Here is a 20,591-nt window from a genome sequence, read left to right as displayed (position 1 = left end):
GATGCTATTTAACTTTTTACCTACTCTTATATGTACACCTTATCATAAGATGTCTTTAGATAAGGAGCCTCAGCAGAGTATCTTTTGCAAAGTCATTTGATAAATAGCTCATAGTGAGATCTTGCCTTCTGTTTTACTCCATTTTGCTCTAGAGTAGCAGTTACTTAATACTTTAAAAATACTTAAGACTTAAAAAAGGGAAGCTTCAGCCTGAGCAACATGATGAAACTCCATCTCTACCAAAAATACAAAAAATTAGCTGGGTGTGGTGGCATGCGCCTGTGGTCCCAGCTACTGGGAGGTAGAGGTGAGAGGATGGCTTGAGCCCAGGAGGCAGAGGTTGTAGTGAGCTGAGGTCGCACCATTGCACTACAGCCTGGGTGACAGTGAGATCCCCATCTCAAAAATAAAAGAAAAAAAGGAAGTTTAAAATAATGGTAAAGTAAGATAGAATTCAAAGAGTTGGAATAGATCTCAGAAATCAACACTTTATAGATGAAGAAAGCATGAGATTCTATGAGATGAAGAAATGATGAGATGAAGAGATTACTGTGAGGTAAGGTGTCTTTCCATTAAACGATGCTGGCTCCCTTTTAATGCTTTTTCAGCAATTTCTACTATTTATATGAGGCAACAAAACCTTGAAAAGCTGTGCCTCTGTAATCTTGAAAAATCACAGAGAAGCTAGTAACTTCAAAATAAATGGGAATGCTATAAAAGATGCCCTGGAGGAGACTTTGGTTATTGGGAAGAAATGAATTCTTTGTGAACAAACAAAATGATTAGTTAATGCAGTGCTTACTTTGAGGCAATACTCATGCAATAGACTGGGCTGGATAAAAGAAAGTTGTCATGAGATACTGAATGACTGGAGCAACTCATGTCTTTGGTGGCTCCCAGAGGCACACTTTTGGGTAGCAACTGATCTTCTGAGAGGGTGCCAATGAATTTCATCCACACATAGAAACATTTCCCATGGAAAAAGAGACCTTTACCTCTGCTTGAAAACTCCCAGCTCTGTTTAACAGAATAATAGGGGGTACTTTCTGATGTTTTGTGGGAGCATCTTAGAAATCAGTCTTATCAGAATGATGTTGCCCATATTTTCCTGCACCTCTTCACACCTAATGGCTTTCCAATCACCAATAAACATCTGCAGAAAATCCCTTAGTGACAAGTAATCCCTTATCTAGGTTTCTTTTAATAGAACCCAACAATCTGCAGAATGAACCCTAGAGTATCTCCTCAGCATCAGGTGGTAACAGTCAATCAAGTCACTGGAATGCAAGACAATGCAGGCGGCTGGGGGGGAGCTGCTGGCGGAGGAGGGGAGAAGGCCCTGCCTTTGGACATGCCACAGGGAAAAAACAAAAGGCTTCCAAAGTCTTTGGCTGGAACTCTGAGGCTATTGTGGGAGCTGCTTTGCCCAGCGTTCCTCAGGAGAGGAGAGTGGAAACTTTGTTTTGATAAAAAGGCATCCCAACCTAGGAACCTCACCCCGGATGGTCTTGCCTTGATATTTGGAGAACAATATAAAGTAATGAGGTACTTAAAGATATGCATAAATTTGAAGGGGGCTGGCTATCAGCTTCTACCAATTTCATCACGGTACGTACTTGAGTCTCCTCAGAGCAAACAAGAGCCCTGTGGACTTCCATGTAATGCGGAAAATGAGAGGAGGTTTTCAAGTCTGCCCAGTCCACAGCTGGGTTGTTTGTATGTGCGCACACGTGCACACACACACACACACACACACACACGGTGTGTTGGGTGGGTGGTTATTTTGCTGTTCTTTTATTTTTCCATCGGAATGAGTGGCAAAGACACATTTTTCTCCCGTCTTCCTCCTCTTCCCAGTTGCTTTACCTTCAAGGATGATTTGTTTTATTAAACTGACTGTCCCTAGCCTCTGCAGTACATAATAAAAGCCTGACATAGCAGGCTGCCTGCCTTCTGTGTCCTGCAGATACTCATCATAAGTGTCAGGACATACCAAGGTTAGCGGTCACTGGAAGTGTGTTCGCTGGCCCAAACCTTGCCAAACGCTCTTGGCAGCTGAATGAATGTCACAGAGAATAGAAGGGGAATTACAAAGGTTAAAAAGAAGACAGCCTCTCCTATTTTCTGGAGACAGAGAAGCTGATTTTTCACACCTCTGAACCGTCCGTAAGCTCATTCATCAGCCTCTTGTGGGGGACCTAAACCTTGCCCCTTGCTCAGTTCTCCACGGACACTCCTCCATCCTCAGTCCCCTTTAAAAATTGGCCCTCTGGCCTCATTTCATCACAGAAATGATCTTCACTGAAATGGACAGAAAACAAACCAGGCATCGACTTCTTTCCCTAGCCACCCACCCCCCAACCCATAACCAAAGGCTCCAATGGCCTATCAAGCCTATCAATAGATTACAAACTTATCAAGGGAAATCATCTTTATAGTTGATCTTTTAAGCTAATTTTTTTTTTTTCAAACTTGCTTCGATGGAGAAATGGAAAAGGATGCATGTGTACTGGCAGGCATGGCTAACAAATGGGAAAGTACAATCCTGCCTAGTATTTTGGTGAATTAGTTTGTGTGTGGGTTTTCCTTCTTCTTTCTCCTCCATTTTTTTTAATACTATAAAAGGGCAATAAAATGCTGACTGTAAGAAGACAATGTCAAGGAGAAAAGGGTACTGGTATTTTGGATACTCTTCACTGCTCGCCTTGGAGAGAGAGTTATTCTTGTCACAAACCCTTTTGTCTGCATCTGCTGACTGCTTGCCTGTAGCCAGCAGCATACTTTAACTGTTTTGTCACCTCCTAACATCACATGCATCAGCTGTTGGGCTTTTGTTACGGGTATTGTAGAACTAATCCGCTGTGGCTGTTCTACTGTGCAGTAAATAAAACAGAAACGGGCTTCTCAGACTATTCTGCATGAATATTTCAGATGGCTTTTACAACTCCGATTCACAAAATCAAATAAATAAATAACTCCCCCAGCCGCCCCCCAGCCCCTCCCCACACCCAGAAACAAAACCCCTCAATCTAGCCCCAGATGCCTCCAAGTCAACTGCATTGAAGGCGCTGACTTGTGCCTTCAAACAATTGTTTCAGGGAACTTGAAAGAACAGGGGTCTCTAAATTTTCACACCGTGGAATTCATATACAGTATTAGAGTTCAATATATCTAATGCTGACAACTAGGTAAGCAGCTCTGAAAAACTGGAGAAAGTTACTTTTTGTCCCTGTGGGCCTTTAAAAATATATAGGTAATGCCATGAAAAATACATAGTTAAGAGTTGCCTTGTCAAACTGCTTTTATTGTTTCCATCTGTATTTTTTTTCCTTCCACTCATCTGAAAGGGGTCAAAGGAAGATGTTTGTGCATTAGTTTATCGTAAGAGTCTTTCCAAACCTATGTAAGAGCACAAAAGAAGAATCAAACTTTGCTGGGTTTGAAAAACTGAATCTGTATCATGAGCTCTTTGACAGTATAATGATGTACCAATCACACATAGGGAGGTATTTTTCTAGATGACTTTGAAGTGTCTTTGGAGAAGTTAAAAAGAGAATGGGCATCTGCACACGTGTGTGCACACACACATGTACACGAAAATCTTAGAGAAGGAGACAAACAGTTGAAGTACTTTCCTGAGCATTCATTCACCCTAGTGTGCACATGATTCCTCTAAACAAACTCTCCCATCCCTGCTGTTTGTTAAGTAAATATTGATCAAGGAGAGACCCATCTCCTGACAGCAGTGGCACAAGCTGGGGACTTACACTGCAGACAGAGTAGACTTAAATGGATAAACTCAGATGCTTTAGTAACTCCTCATAGAGATTATCAGATGAAAAGGCAAGAACAGATATGTTATTGCTGCTCCTCTTCACTGTCTCGCTCACACTAAACTCTCCTGCCAGAGGCAGAAAAGAGGAATCATGGAGCTGTAAAATATGGTCACAAGATGCGGTTACTGAGGGTCTCCCTTTGCAGTCATGCGTGCATTTGCCCTGTGTGTACAGCCGGGGACTAACAGGCCCTTCAGAAGAAAAGGAATGGTGCAGGATGCTATACACGGTGAATCCTGAGATTCTATTCCAGTGCCCTCTCATTCCAAGGGAGGATCAAATGGAAAAGCAAACATGAATGCACTTTGGGAAGCATAAAATATCATCCAAATATAAGGTGGTTTACAAGTTTGAGCCTTTAACGAGGAGCCCTAATTCCTGGGATGCATTCACTGTGATTAATAAATGTTTGCAAAGCATCGTTTTGAGAGGTGCTCTGAGGAGGTTCGCTTGGGTGAGTTTGTTGGCTGAGTCAACCAGTTTGAGAAAAGTTGCTTTGTGTTCCCTAAGTTTTATTTCGGCCATTTCATAATTATGAGTCAAAATCCTGCTTTCTGCACTGTTCGTAGCTGAATGGATACGTGTACTTCTCTGGGAAGGTCAGTTTTAAAATCATCTTTAGAGATTAGGTTTTGTGTATTGAACACTGAGCACCATGGTCAAAGGGCAAGATGTTATATTTAGAGTTCCCAAACAGCTAAATGGTGTTTGAATTTTATTAGGATGCTTGTGTTTGGAAAAACTAGCAGGATCCAGGAGCGCTGGCTGTGAAGTTGCTTTCGGGTACCTGCCGAGTTACCCCAAATGAGGCAGACGAAGGTTCTCCAGCAACATCTGGGCTTAGGACTAAAGTCTCTCTCCCTCTGGTGCTCCAGGTGGTATTCAGCTTTCAGGAACACAGAGGATTAGATTCGTCTAATACCCATGCAATTTGGGCCCACTTTCTAGTTACATGTTTTGCTGTTTAAATATGTGAAAAGTAAATGCTTGTAGGAAGTGGCTATAGTTCAAGGCTGTCTTAAAAAAAAAACAAACCTAAAAACTATGTTTCCTTGGTCTAAACAAAGGAACACATGGTAATAACAGTCTGTATCTTTTTTTTTTATAAAGCTTCGAAAGAACAATGTTCTGTTGAGCAAAATTCAGTAGCATTCTGTAAACATTAATTTAAGGAAATCAATAGACTCAGTGAGCTAAAGCCATATTGCAAGATAAACTGGCCAGAGTGCCACTTTGTCAAATAGATTTTCGTTTTCTCGGCTAGATAAAGACAGTTTCAAAACGGGGTAGACGTGTTGCAACCAGGGTTTGAAAAGTATGTGGCCTTCAAACAGTCTGCTTGTTCCTACTACAAAGCTGGATAAACATACTTTAAAAATGATAAGCCTGGTTTAGAATTGATTTGGCTTTCAAATTTTACATATAGTAGATTTCTTGGTCATCTCACAGGAAAAGAATAAAACAAAATATCATGCATTCAGAATAGAAAATTTACTTAGGTGAAAGGGGTTAAATTGTCTTGAGAGACAGAGCTTTGGGAGCAGTTTCGGTTGATGCTTGACTTTAAAAAAATGGGAAGAAAGAAATCTTTATTCATGCTGACCTGATGGGCAATCGGCCTTCTTGCCAAAATCCCGAAGCCAAACTCTCTAGTGAGTTTGGGATCAGAGGTTTCAGCTGGTGGAAGCTGCTCTCGTTCTGTGCTCACCAGGCAATGTCATGTTAATGTGCGAGGGGGTGTGGGGGTTGGGGGAAGCAAACCCAGGAAAAGGCTAGGGAAGGAGCTGAAGTGATGAGCCACCCAATAGCTCCAAGGTTTTGGTCAGCCAGACTGAAAGAGTTGCAGGGATAATCCGAAAAGGTGGCAATGGGAAAGCAGGTCTCTCCTCCTGTCACCTACATGGAGCTCGTGGCAGTACACTTCCAAGCCAGACCACTTGACATCCTCCAATGCCACACCAGCCCTTATAAATGCTCATAGCAAACAGATATGACATGGTGAAAATGGCCCCCCGGAGGAAATGTAATAGAAAGAATGAAGAGTCACATGGAAACTGCCAAGGAGGGAGGTTAAGGATCTACCTTGAATGGACAGGGGACCTCCATGGAAAAGCATCACAGGAACTGACTTTTGGTCTGCAGTGTGGGGATCTGGCGGCCTGCTATTGGCCAGACCCCTCACACAGACTTCTCTGACCACAGCATGAATGAAGGGCAGAGATACATCCTAAGTATCTTCTTTGTTTTTCTACCTGAATTTGAGTCTTTGTCTTTTAAGAGTGAGTATTTAGAAAATACAAAATTCACAATAAAATTTCTACAACATTATGATGTTGATAACATAGGTGTTGTTAAAATATTATACAATTATCAACAATGTGCTAGAGTTGAGCATTTCGAATAGTTGTGACTTTCAGGTAATAGAAAAGAAAGTCTTAATATCTTCTATTCTACGTTTAATCAATTGTGTATACATTTGAAATTCTGTAAGTATTCCATTGGCAATTCTGCATGTAGAGATCAAGGTAAATAAAACCATCTCTTCCATAGCCCCAGTAAAAGATAGTACTAGCTTTCTAGGAGCAGAATGACAGATGTCTATGAGAGACTGTCAAAATTGTTGTGTGAGGCTGAAATCTGGTCAGTGAACATGCTTAAAGTGGCAAGTTTATTTGCTCACACATGGAAGTCTTGTTGTTATACGTGTTAGAAAACATAATTGTCACATTATTGGTTGTAATGAAGTAAATTTTCCTTCTCTCCCAAACTCTGCATAGGTCTTAAAAAGTGATTCCAAGTTTAAACAAACAGACAAATATGCAAACAAAATCAAGGAAAAAGCATCAAAAACTAAAACTTAAAACCTCTTTCTCTCCCCCTGAGATACTACACAGAAACTCTTAAGATCTTAAAAACAACTGGAAGTACTGTCCAGAAATTGCTCATCTGGTAGGCTGTTCAGGTAAGAGCTGGACCAAGAGTATTCCATCAAAGAATCATAGAATTGGCCGGGCACGGTGGCTCACGCCTGTAATCCTTTGGGAGGATTACAGCACTTTGGGAGGCTGAGGCGGGTGAATCACGAGGTCAGGAGTTCAATACCAACCTTGCCAAGATGGTGAAACCCCGTCTCTACTAAAAAGACAAAAAAATTAGCTGGGCATGGTGGGGGGCACCTGCAATCCCAGCTATTCAGGAGGCTGAGGCAGAGAATTGCTTGAACCCAAGAGGCGGAGGTTGCAGTGAGCCGAGATCACGCCACTGCACTCCAGCCTGGGCGACAGAGTGAGACTCCATCTCAAAAAAAAAAAGGAATCACAGAAGTTTGGAACTTGAGAACTAGAAGGAATCTTGGAGAGTTCATGTCCCACAAAAGAGAAAAAACCTTCAGCCAGTGGTCAGCAAAATTTGTCAGTAAAGGGCTAGATAATAAATATATAGGCTCTGTGGGCCATATTTGGTCTAGGTTGGTTATTCTTCTTCTTTTTTACAACTGTTTTAAAACTTAAGTCATTCTTAGCTTGGGGCCATAAAAACAGATTGAGGGGCAGCTCTGCCCATATGCCATACTTTGCCAGCCCCTGCTTTTAGCCAAACTTGAGGGTTAACAGCTTTTCTAGACGCCTAATTGTCTTTCATTCTGCACTGATCCTGGGTGCCTCACTGGGTGAGCACACCAGTTCTTGCAGGATAGTTCGATTGATTCACTCGAATTCGACCTGCAATGCCACACCATTTCCCTGATGGAGTTAAGGCTGCCCATGTCTATGGGAATAGATTTAATAAACCACATACGTGGTGGTCAAGGACCAGGAAGACTTCAGTCTTACCCTGCTCAGATTAGGAACCTGTAATTGGGAGCTTTCCTGCCAGTGCATATTTAAATGTGCTAAACAGAGGAATGTATCCCTGCTTCATGACACATCTGACAAATCAGCTCAATACTCAGATGGAAAAATAAGCCCTGCAATCATATACCAGTCACTTTGTAGTGTTAACAAATTTCCCTTTAAGTCAGCCCCGTAAATTTGGTGCCATTGGTGTCTGAGTTCAAGACAAGCTGACAGTCCTTGAAGTTTAACTTTTGCTACAATTACTGGGTGAGGTGGTAAAAGAAGCAGGGCCAAGCTTGGTGCCATTCTCGTATGGGACATTATCCAAAAACAACATAACACAAACACTCCAATATTGCATGAAGGGAAGCTGGGGCACAGATAATCCACAGTTACTCCTGTTTCGTTCGAGAATGTATTACGTGATTGTTTTCTGCCACAGCTTTACCTTCATAATTAAGCTTTGCTTAGGCTAATATTAAAACCAGTCTGTGTGTCCTCTGTTGCTATTGATGGAGCAATGTGAGTAAGGAGCCTAGGGAGAAGCTGTTAGGAAGTAGGGTTCAGGCAGGTTGTGAAGAGAATGGGATTGCTCATAGAAAACAGTAAAGAAAGTGCTTGTGATGCACATGGTAGGAAATCAGACAGTGCTTCAGAGAACACCAGTTCGTGGGGGATGCTGGCACTCTGCTGGCAATAGCTTATGACACCCTAAATAATATCCGAGTTGCTTTAGGAAAGGATGGGGATTATTGGCCTCAATCCCATCCCTTGGTTTTGACTGCAAGATCTTTGTTCTGTCAGAGAAATTCTGTTCTGAATTTCCAGGGAATTCTATTGGTCTTTCCTCTGCAATCATCCTTTGGAAAACTAAGGCTGGGCTGTATTTCAAAAGCTACTTAAGAGCTTGTGAACGGCTTTGGAATTCCTTTTTGAAGACAGGTAAATAGATTGGAAAGGCAGGCAGATTGCAGAATGGACTTTTGGAAGTCCACAAGACTCCTACCTAATGGGACTTGAAGTAATGTTTAGGGTGTGACAACCTAGGATGCTGTCAATACCTAGGATTGGCCCTGTTGAAAGGCAGTTTCAGGTATCTACACACAGATTATCTTGTATGCCTTCAGGTCACTGAAAATGATAAATCTTTAAAAATGGATGCTCTAAATGAAAGGAAACACAGTGGCCTTGAAACCATGACCTTTCACCTTCTTCTACATACGTTCAGCTTCCTGACATTTCTCTGTTTCCACCTCTACTCAAATCATCCTTCCCTGCCCAAGTATTTACTTGTTCTCAGGGAATACATTAGCTTTTACTAAAAGTCAGTTTTAGCATCATATTCTAATTTACAATGTTATAGTAGCCTTAAAAAAACAGAACTTAGATGCAATAGCCATAAGAAATATGAAGAATACATATCTAAATGGCTTGTATGAGGACTCAATACCTCCCAACCACAAACTCTCACACATACAAAACAATCCCAAAGGAAAAGACTTTTATGATCTAGATTACTATCATTTGGGTAATATTTAAAGAAAAGAGTGGCGTTGCTTTTGCAAACACTACCAAGCAGGTTTAGTATGGAAGGTAGTTATATAATCTAAAATGGACAATTCTGGCTGGGCATGGTGACGCACACCTGTAATCCCAGCTACTTGGGAGGCTGAGGCAGGAGAATCACTGGAGTCCAAGAGGTGGAGATTGGGGTGAGCTGAGATCACACCAATCACACCACTGTACTCCAGCTTCAGCAACAGTGCAAGACTCTGTGTCTCAAAAAAAAATTAAAAAAAAAAAATAAAAAAAAAATTCTGCCAATTCCGCTCTCAAAGAGAGGAGATGTACATTATGTAGAGGTTAATGCATATTATAAATGCTGATAGTCTGTGTTAAGGCCTGCATGGAACGTGTGTGGGGACACTTAGTTTGTTCAAGTCCATACTACCTACTAGAAAACCCAATGGCACGAGGGTTTCACTGACAAATTTCCTCATTGTTTGGCCACCCCGGCCAAGGCAACAAATAAAGTGAGCAGCAAGTCTAATGATAGTGCCAATTCAGTCAATAAATTGTTTATGAATTTGAAAAATTAGTCTCTATAATCCCAGTAAGGGAATTGCCATGTCTCCAAGGGCACTGTTGAGATTTAGATCTGCAAATAGGGCCTTGGGAGAAAACGAAAATGGGCACCCTGGAGATTTTGACTGAGATAATTAAGCTGCAGCAGAGTCACCAGGGTAGAAGGGGCCCCACATGGAAGCCATCTGGATTCCAAGGGCCTCTATACTCACCGCTTAAAGCTTTGCATTATGACCAAGACTCAAAAGAGACTTTATTTAGAGAATGCAGAATGCCCCTCTACTCTAGAGTCACAAAATTTCAGAGCTAGAATGAAACTGCCCCTCTATTCTAGAGTCACAAAATTTCAGAGCTAGAATGAAACTGCCCCTCTATTCTAGAGTCACAAAATTTCAGAGCTAGAATGAAACTCTTGAGTTTAATCTTGACATTTTTCAAAAGGTGAGCACAGTAGACCCCAATGAGGCAGGTGTGGCCCTCCAGGCCAGCACCTCCGGCATCTCATCGTGTCCTTCTCATCTGGAACAGATGACCCCAGAGTCCTAGAGCTGTTCCAGGCTAGTGTCGCCTTTTCAGCCACATTCAGAGCAGAAACACTTGCTCTTGTGAAAACCAGAATTACATTGAATATTTGTCCCAATTCTGATGAGAGCTCCCTCATTGCCCGTTTGTTTACTTTCCTATTTAGGGTCAGCAGGAAATGGTGCAATAGTTGCCTTGCAGATGTCACAGCAATAAGGTAACATTTACTTGGCTCTGCAAATGAATAAACGTGAATGCTTATACAGCACTTACTTTGTGCTAATACACTTGTGTAGATTCATTTAATTCTCACAGCACTCTTGAAGTAGGCACTGTTACATACCCTATTTCACAGATAAGGAAACTGAAGTACAGGCAGGGTAAGATACTTGCCAGGGTTTCACTGCTACAAAGCAGCAGAGCTGGGATTTGATCCCAGGGCCTGGCTGGAGAGTCCATGCTGTAAGTTCTACATCGGTATTGATCCAGGACCACTGACAGTGGAAAGACTCCCCAAAGCATTTTCTTTGTAAGATTTCAAGGGGATGCTTTTATATAAAATATTGACTACTTGCAGGTGAACATTTCCTTGCCTGCCTGAGAATAGTATCAAATAAAGCAGAAACTGGAGCTTTCCCCCAGAGTTGTCATTATCATAGACTCAAGTTCAAGACTAAGGCTATTTCCTCATGACGTCAAATACCCCAATGCTTGATCTACAAGAACACTGAAAACATCTAGAGGGCAGGGTGGATCTGCCTATTTTCTATTTGACTGGGTATGTCCTATAGACACAATCATATTTGCCAGAGTACTTGCCAAGAGTCTGATCAGCTGGTCTCACAGGATCATTTTAACCAATAAGCACTACTGAGCTCCAACTCAAGAATTCCAACTTTTGAGGATAAACTTTTGGGGTAATCAAAAAAGTCCCACTGGGTGTGCATGAGGCACCATCACCAAACTGTGGCGTGACTGCCCACACCTGGAATTCTGCCTTGTGAGATAGTAACTGTAACTGTCCCTCAGAAGAACACAGTCAGGCTGGAAGCGCATTACAGCAGGGCAGCTAAAATGATCCGGGGCAGCCCACTTACTGTATGAGATTAGGCTTTTAAAAAGGATTAGAGCTCCTTAATCTGGAGAGATGAAGATTAAGAGGGAGTAATGATCAAAGTCTATAAAATCAGAAAGGAAATGGAGAATATGGATACAACCCTGTTCACAAATCCCAGGATATTATAACAAGGGATATCCCTGTGGAGTTCTAGGGGAATCACTTTTAGAGCCATAAAAAGAAGATAATATTTTCCCAGCAGGTAATACACTTAGAGAATTATTATCTTAAGGAGTGGTATATTCTGAGAATGAGGTCAAGTTTAAAAAAGGTTTAAGTAAACTCATGGGTGATAAAACCATCATGATGGGCAACTGGGACTTTAGGAATGTTTTGTATACATCTTGAGCCTTTTGAAAAATGATTCAATGACAGGTACCACCCTCTCCCAATATGCTCCCTGCCCAGGGCTGACAATGCCCGCCCATCTGATCTGACCACCTCTCTTCTCGCCTTGTTGGCTACATTGGTCCTAATATTTGCAACATGCATATTCTTGTGCCCCTCTTTGATAGGTATTTGAAAATCTCAGCAACCTGGCACAATGTGGCAACTCATTCCTCGGAGGAAGTTTTCTTTAATCCTTAATAGAGTCACTGTCTTGAATTTCGAATTACAGTTCATGGCAGGGATCTGACCATGATTTCCATAAAATATACACTTAACTCCTTCAACTACACCTGAAAACTAAAATCTTATGGTTTGCTCAAAGATGGAGGCATTTAAATCATTTTATGCTGCAGTAGTTAGAGAATTTAAAAACTGGCTAAACTCTATTGGAAAAGCTGCTCATAATACGCTAATACAGATCAATTAATTCAAATTTAAGGGGAAATTAAACATACCAATTATGTAGTACCCATCACAGCCCAAGATATTAAGCTCTAAAATTTACTGCAGCTAATGTAGAAACCAGCACACCTTCACAAAAGCTGTGGCTCTGTTAGATATGTAGAATAAAACTTCAGAGAGAGAAGTGTTTTAGCTGTTTCCAAAACAGCCAAGTGTTAATCACTTTACGTATCTAATATAATAGGTCATTGTTGAGGGCTGGGGCAGAAGGAGGAGGCAGTGGTTTTGGGAGAGGGTAGAGTGGAGATGAAGATTCACTTAGAGAAAGGAACCTTCAGAAGACTGTAACATGCACAGCGAGGCGTGAAGAGTATTTTCTGTACTCACATTTCAAAGTGCTTTCAGAAAATTGGTAAAATGTGGCAATACACAGATGCAAATAAAGGAGCCAAGAAAATAGTGAGGGGGGCAGAGGTGGGGACGGAGGAGGAAGGCACACAGATAATAAGCAATATCTAATAACGCCGAACGCATTCTAACCCTGTCTCTCATCATAAACTGGAAGCAATCACTTGGTGTCTTTTCAAATTGCAAGTTTGAAAACGTTAGTCTTCATGGCGGGGAGCTATTCAAAGTCACTATTCATTTGGGGGGAAAAAGTAGGAAAGGTGGTCAGGAGTGGGGAAGGATTCAAGGGTAAAGAGTCACTTCGTTTCTCATTGTAGACTTTGGAGTGATTTGGGCAAGAAAACTGGGACATCTGGAGTTCAGAAGTCGAGGAAAATGGGGAAGAACCAGGAAGATGAATACATGATCATCAGCTACACAAAAGAACGGAGCAAAAAGAAGCTGGGATTTGGGCACAGGCGTCTGGCAAGGAGGCCGGCAGCAGGGCTAATGAAGCATTTGCGGCGTGGGACATTTGCCAACGCAACAAAGAAGATGTGCTTGGGCTCTGCAGATGTGCCAGGGCCCCCAGAGCAAAATAATGACATAATCACCATCAGTGTCACAGACCAGACTGTACACAAGGTGACAGGGGAGGGGAGGCCTGTAATGCGCACACAGGGAGGCCTCCCACGGCCCACGACGGCTGCTGCCCTGGGGGTCGGGATGCAGGCAGGACTACCCACCTAACGATCTCTGCCTAGATCTTAAATCCGAAGGTGAGGTTTGCACCCATCTTTGGTGGGTGTTTTCTGTCCCACCCGAGTCAGGCAACAGAAATCTGAAAAGCTTAAGTGAGATTTGAACTGAATGGAGGGGCAAAAGGAAAAGAGGCAGCAGGAGTTTTGTGAGTCAAGCTCCCGGTCTTCCGCTCGAAGTGCGCAAACTTCCAAGAACCGTACCTAACCACACCAGCGTAAGGCAGAAATACGACCACGGATGTCAATGTTGCACACTGCAAAGAAAATGCACAATGTATCTCGGGAAGCCTATTTTGGGGTGGGGGGGACACAAATGAGCAGTCAATGGGCCATCTCAAAGTCGGTGCAAAAGCAACGTTAAGGCATGAGAAAGTCACCCCTGCCCATTTTCAACAAGGTCTCTCAGCAGGCCTTGTCACCTGCCAGTGGCTCTTGCTCAGTAAGGTGGGTGTGTTAGTACAGCTGTCTGGCTTTTAAGTGACTTTTGTCAGTTTGAAAGTGAAAGTCTGTTTGAGGAGCTGAAAGAACAATAGCTCAGAGCCCGGAAGAAGAGCTTGTAGCACAAAGAACTTGGCTACACTAGTGTCCCTTTTCATTGCTTCTCATGAAAGATTCATAAGAAGAACTTTAATTTTTTATGACCCCCTTTTTGGTATGACTATATTAGTTGTGTCAATTTCCATATACGAGTTCTCTTTAAATACCAAAAGGTCTGTTGTGAAATTGTTTTCAAAGAGCAAAGGGGGCAGAATCGATTCTGGCCATCCTGTTGGTCGCTTCCTCCAAAAGAAACTGCTGTAAGAGACACAGAGATTGCCTTTAAATATGGTTCCCTTCAGCCTTGAAGTTGCCATGAACACTACAATGTAGTTATTTTAAACCTCTGTGATTTGCTAGTTCAACTGCTCCTCGGAAGAACGATTATATTTGTTTTTCTTGGCTTCACCCTATTTAACAGGAACAGTAGTATAATGATCATTAATAGACGGTTCTCTTTTTCCTACCCTTCTCAAATAGCTATCTCCACATTGCATCTTTATTTTGTGTCTCAGCCAAAAATTGGGGGGTGCAGGGAGACAAAATGCATTTGTTTCACATCATCTTACAAGATAGAATTGAAGATTGGCTGAAGGCACTCATTGAAGGAGAAACAATATTTTTAAACTAATTATCTACTTTCAAGTATTAAACTTCTATGCTTCATCAAAAAGGATGTCTGCAAAAAAATTATTGTTGTAAATTAATATTGATGTGTTTCAGAGCAATGAGTGAACAGTCATTAAAATTTCTGCCCTGTGACTGACAAAGAACCAAACAGTTCACGTTAAATAACATCCTGGGGGGAGGGGGGAAATGAAGAAATTTGATGTAAAATGTTATCTGCCATGTGAAAAGGGATCGCCAACTTTGAACAAGCTTTGGTTTGCTAAATGAATTTGTTTTATCTAGGCGAAATAAACAGGCTGTCTTTCAAAAGGTTGTTAGAACTTCTTCAGACATTTAATCCAGGATGGGCTGAACACAATGATACATCCCACTGAAAGCTACAGCCACCACCAGCGGCTCTCAGAAGAGAACTTGCTCTCTTTCTCCCATTGATAACCCTTTGTGGGATGAAGAAAAAGAACCGAGGCAAGGAGAACTGAATATCAGACAATAGGCATCACTCCACACACTGTTTCTGAACTTTCCTCATCGCTGAAGGACAATTAATTATGAAGGCCTTAGGGGTAGGTCGAAGCAAGGGAAAACCCACCACTGTCCCAGCACCACAGCCGCTACCTCTGTGTTTGCTAAATGGCTTCGCCTGTTGGGGTACAGCCGCCGAGAGAGCCAATAGATCATTTAGGGGGGGCGTGCGGGAGGTGAGGGAGGAAAGCAAAGATTTTTTTGTGTGTGCGCCTGCCCTTGTATAATTCTATTCTCACTGTGAACTCATCCATACACAAAACACAAGGACGATTTTTTTTTTTTTTTTTTAAAGAGAGAAAAGCCACAGGGTAGGTTACAGTCAGAAACGGCCTCTCAGTGGTGTGTTAAAAAGGATGGTCTTTTCACCAAATCATTTCACAGAGGCAAAACAGACAAACACAAAGAGTTGAGACTTTTTCTCCTACATTAAATGGAGTAACTGATAAGGTCAGACATATGATACCTAAAGACATGAATCTGTGAACTCTTGAAGTCAAAGGGCCTCTCTGTGCCGAGGAACAATCTTTCAAAGGAAATAGATCATAGAACTCCACTGAATCCCCTTTAAACTTTATGAAGCAGGAGGAGAAAAAGCTCTAAGTAGGGAAGCTTGACAGAAGAGCCTTGAACTATTTTCTGAAGGAAAGATGAGACCCTCCCTAGGCTGCCACAAAACATCTTTTTTTTTTTTCTAAAGGCTCCTCTGAACTTTGATATGTGCCAAGACACTGCTATTGAAAGCTGTATAATTATGTGATATAGCCACTGTAGAAAATGCTTTGTTCACCCCAACAAAGGACAATAAGCAAAGTAAAGCGACATTACACTGTATCTTTTTCTTTAAGAATGTTGAGAAAGGTCATGGAATGCTATAACTAATAAAGCTGTTGAGTAAGGAGGTTTTAAAGTTGATCTTACTGTGCTTGAATGTAACCCAATGACAAAAAAGACACAGGGAGCTAAAAATGCAATGACATTACCAAATAGATGATAAATCAATGGGCCCGCTTCATTATACTGATGAACACCTTGAATCCCAAAAGGACAGCGGTACAAAAATGAAGCCTCATGCACACACAGAATTCTACCTCCACTCCACCCCCTAGCCCTTCAACCCCACTTCCAACCTGGTGTCTTTACTGTGCTCTCCTTCAAATTTCAGGCAATCATTCTGTAGAAGGAATATGTTTCCAGGCAGCCATGTGTGTACATATATTTAGAGAACATTCATTTGGTCTCTTAAAAGATCAATTTGGCTTGTCAACGGTGGGACTGGCAAGGGAAGAAATGGTAAGGGTTTCTTTTCCTCCTCGCCACCCACCAAGAGTGTGTTATGCGATTATTTAAACGGCTCAGCAGCTTTGAGGCCAAAAGACTGCAACAGCAGTGAAAGGCTTTCACTCATGTGCCAGTTTTCTAAACGATCACTCATATTTAAGTATCTATTTGGAGCAGAGGGAAGCGCTTCCTAAATCCACCTGTCCTCATTTTTCTTTAAAGAGATGACAATGCGAATGAAAGTCTTCCAAATATATTAAATCTTCTGAAATGTGGGTTCTGTTGAAAGTGGGAGTAGGTTGAGAAGAGGGTAGGTATGGGGTAGGAACATATTCAGCAAGTGTATATGTGTTAGTGTGTGTGTGGTGGGGGTGGGGTGTTGCTTTTTTATTTTCTATTTCCAAGAGGAAAGTAAGAAAACACATTCAAAGGTGTGTGGAAGTACCCTTCTTCCCTGTCATGTGTCACCCAGAAAAATGTCAAACCCACAGTCTCTAAGATGGAGCATCTGCCCAGTGAGGTATTAATACCTTAGAAAATGGCATTCATAAGGCCACTAATGAGTGAATCAAGTTCCCCATTCAATTTATTTTGAAGCCTTCCATCCCCAAACCTGGGCCTTTAGCAAGGATAAGGGAGATTTGTCATTCTTACTGGAAACTTACACCCTGACTACAGGTAAATCACTAGCCACTGAGGGGCCCAGGAGGGATGCGTGGCTTACCATGGCATGGGAAACACTACCTCCCAGTACCCGGGAATGAGAAAGAGAGCTCAGTGGGCCTGGATGAAGGAATCTGGCACATTCTTTTCTCAACCTACACTCAGGCCGTACCAAACCCTCCGACGTTTGGATGATTCTGCCTTCTGCAGCTGCACCATATAGAGAGGTCAACCTAGGTAATGCAGTCCAACCTAGGGTGCTATGTCTTTTGGTTCCTTAAGTTGTGCAATTAACCTTTGTGAGTTACACAAGTTAGTTGTCTCGGTAGAGTTCTTTGCAAAACAGGTAAACCAGCCTCAGAAACTGTCAGTGATCATCATCTTCTTTTCCTGCCACAGTTGTGAGGAAAACAACAAAAGCGATAAAATCCAGCTCATATGCCCCTAAAGTCACAAGTATCAGTATGATTTAAAAACTGGGAAGGAATCCCAAACTTCCTTTCTCTGCCCATAAAATTTTTTTTGGAAGCTCTTCAAAATGAAGCGAGAATGAAGCATAGAAATATATACCATCACACCTGGAAAGACAAATTTATTGTTGCCAATCTCATTAAATGTGAGGAGCAGGAATGAAGGATAAGCCCATAATTACACACCCCTCTCCTGCGTGCCTCACACACTCACACGCAGAAGCAAGATGCCCCACCCGGTGTGATACGGCCAAGCTTCCGCCCTTTATAGCACAAACTAAAAGTGCATTTCGTATTTTTCCCCTTCGGTGTCTTCTTCCACATCCCTTGGGTCTTCTCAAACGCTCACCATCCTAAGTCTGCACACCGTGCCAAGAATTCTGGCAACTGTGTAAACTGATACAAAAGGCAGAACAAGCTCTCTTGCCACTTAGAAGGTACTGACTCATAAAGGCCAGGAAATGCAGGGTCTAGGAGAGGAGAGAGAGGCAAGCCACTCCCTCTTTGCTGCTGATAAACCTTCCCCATCTGCTTTATTTTCCTGTAGGCCAGGGGTCAGCAGCCTCTCTAGCCTTGAGAGCCATCAGCAACAGGGGCTGGACGGGGGTGGTGCTAAGCAGCGACAGAGGTGCCACTAGCAAGCTTATGACAGAGGCAGAGATGGAGTAGAAGGCTGAGAGAAGACAAGGGGTAGAGAAGAGAAAGAAGGAACAAAGTAGTAGTGAAGAGACGTCAAACTCCCTTCTCTCTCCCTGGCTCGATCTGCCTCTGCCCAGTTAGAATAATCTAACTTGAGAATAGTAAAGCTTTGGGCAAACTGAAGTTTTTCTTGTTATTATATTGGTATCACTGTCATTACTATCACCCGCATTAAATAAGCCCTATTTTGGTAAAACACTTAGAAGAGTGCCTAGAACATTAGTAAACAGTCAATAAATGTTAGCTATTTTATTATTGTTCCTAACAACTGATTGAGAAATCTGGGAATACAATCAATAAGACAGTTTATTGTTTGACCAGCTACTGCTAAGCTGGGTGACACAATTCCTTGGAATCGACTGGATCTTGGGGCATCGAGTAGACGTAGCTTCAAAGTCCCTCCACCATGTTTTAGCTCTGTTTAAAAATGTTAAAAAGAAACAAAGTGTATAGTTCTCCATTTTGCCATCCTCTTCACTTGCTAATACTTAAACTATAGGTTCATTTTACTTGACCTTAAGAGGAGAAACTTAAATACAAAAGTAAAGCCGTGCACACAATATCAGTGGAAGTATTCAGCTGAAGGTGCCGGATCTACTTTTGGCTCTCAGCCATGGCCCACACGAGCAAAGCTACCACGATAAGAACGGTGGCTTTTTAAGCATCTCACTTAAGCAGTGACCTCCGTGCACAAAGGCACGGAAAAGAAGGGCTCACCTTATCTGAAACTTTTGTCAGTAAATGAGCCAGACGGAGAGGCTAAATGAAAAACAATTTCGTGATATTAGGATTATGTGTGATGGTGGGTACGCATGTGTACATATGGATGTGTGAGTGTGTGAGTAGAAGGGGCAGGGCTCACTGCATGGTCCTACTTTCTTCCCTCCTTTTCACTGAAGGAGGAATCAGATCCAGAATAGTCCAATAACTGTCCGAAGTCACATGAGAAGTGACAAAATTCCTGCCCGGGCCCCATACTCCTTGCAGTGAAGCAGTCTTAAAATAGACACTGCAGATAAAGGAGAGGTGGCCTGGCTGGAAGTGGATATGATTCACAAAGAGAGAAATATTAGATGTTAATCATATTAAAGAGGATTTAGATGATGCTAAATGGAGCAGCTTGTCGGGTACCTCCTGATGCCAGCCGTCCCCTGTTTGTGTCCTTTTGGCCCCTGGGCTGTGGGTAGGGGATTAAATTCCAACCAGGTAAGGTTTAAGCAACCCTGAAAACCCTCGTGTGCACTTTAAGGATTTGTCTTCTTGGGTATTTTATATAGCAAAAATGCAGAAGTCATTTCATGAATCTTGGGCAATTCTTTCATGAAGCTTGATGTACGCTGCCAAACAAATACTTATGTCATCATATAATGTAAATAATTCACTAGCATACAGAAGTCTCTTAGCTTAACGTTTAGGGCAACAGGCTTATCAGAAGGGCGGGGGAGGAAAGACGCTCTTAATAAGATTTCTTTAAAATGGTTAGCCATAATCATATTCTTCAGCTTTAGAAGAAATCTGCTAGTGCTCTGTGATTATAGTGAGCCAGTGCTCTGTTACAACTGAGACTTTAAAAACAGATTTTAAAATAGTGGAGCAGTACATGAAGAATTCTCACTTCTAATGTATTTAGCAAACACACACTCATACCACCCAAACTTCATTTATCACACATTTGGCAAGAAATACATTAGTCTGAGAGAGCAAAGACAAATTAGTAGCTTACACTATAACTACTCAAACTTTCAAAGAAAAACTATGACTCCCCCATTGCTGAGCTTCCATATTCAGTTCTTTATAAGCCACTATAACTGGTCTGCATTGCCAAGAATCATAGTAACAAAAGCTGAAAAAGAAAGGGGGGGGCAAGCAGAAAGAGTACTAGGAGTCAGTCCCCTTAGTTGACAGAGCTAGGCCAAGATATCCTCTTTTCTTTGAAATTTGGAACTTCCTGGGTATTCCTGGATACCTATCTACATGAAGAAAGCAAGAATACGAACATAAGGTCCAAGCGCACACAGATGTTGGAGGAAAAATTCCTACCCTTAAGGTGGCACAGCATCTAGCCAAGATAATACAAGAAATGGACCAACTTTGTCAAGCCACAGTTTATCTGATCTCATCATCAGGGAGTTCAGCCTGCAGAATTCTTGCCATATTCCCACCTCCAACTACTGTTGCCTCAGCCAGCAGGGCTCAGCAAAATGCCTTTGTGAGTACTGGGAGATTTGCTAGTGTTGTCTCACAGAGAGTCATCATGTTGTGATGAAAACTGTTTGCTGAGGCACCACATTAGTCCATAAAGAAATGCCTTACTCATAGCCACACATCTTTCATTGTTGCACGGATATTGCTTTCTGGGAATTCTCTATGCTGCTTTGTGTGTGGATCTAGAATATACATGTCATAGATATATATAAGTGTGTATGAAAGTGTTTGTACAAAGAGCAGCATGCTTC

General features: G+C 42.0%; 1 protein-coding gene across 2 annotated transcripts in view; it reads right to left on the bottom strand.

Annotated features, from left to right (window-relative positions):
- The window catches only part of PROX1 (prospero homeobox 1), a 53,413-nt gene that overhangs the window by 8,448 nt on the left and 24,374 nt on the right, over positions 1–20,591 (bottom strand). The gene's annotated exons all lie outside the window — the stretch shown is intronic.

Source organism: Mandrillus leucophaeus, unplaced genomic scaffold, assembly GCF_000951045.1.
Source record: "Mandrillus leucophaeus isolate KB7577 unplaced genomic scaffold, Mleu.le_1.0 Scaffold503, whole genome shotgun sequence".
Lineage (NCBI taxonomy): Eukaryota > Metazoa > Chordata > Mammalia > Primates > Cercopithecidae > Mandrillus > Mandrillus leucophaeus.
The sequence above is the reverse complement of the archived record's forward strand: the minus strand, read 5'-3'. Positions and strand labels throughout refer to the sequence as shown.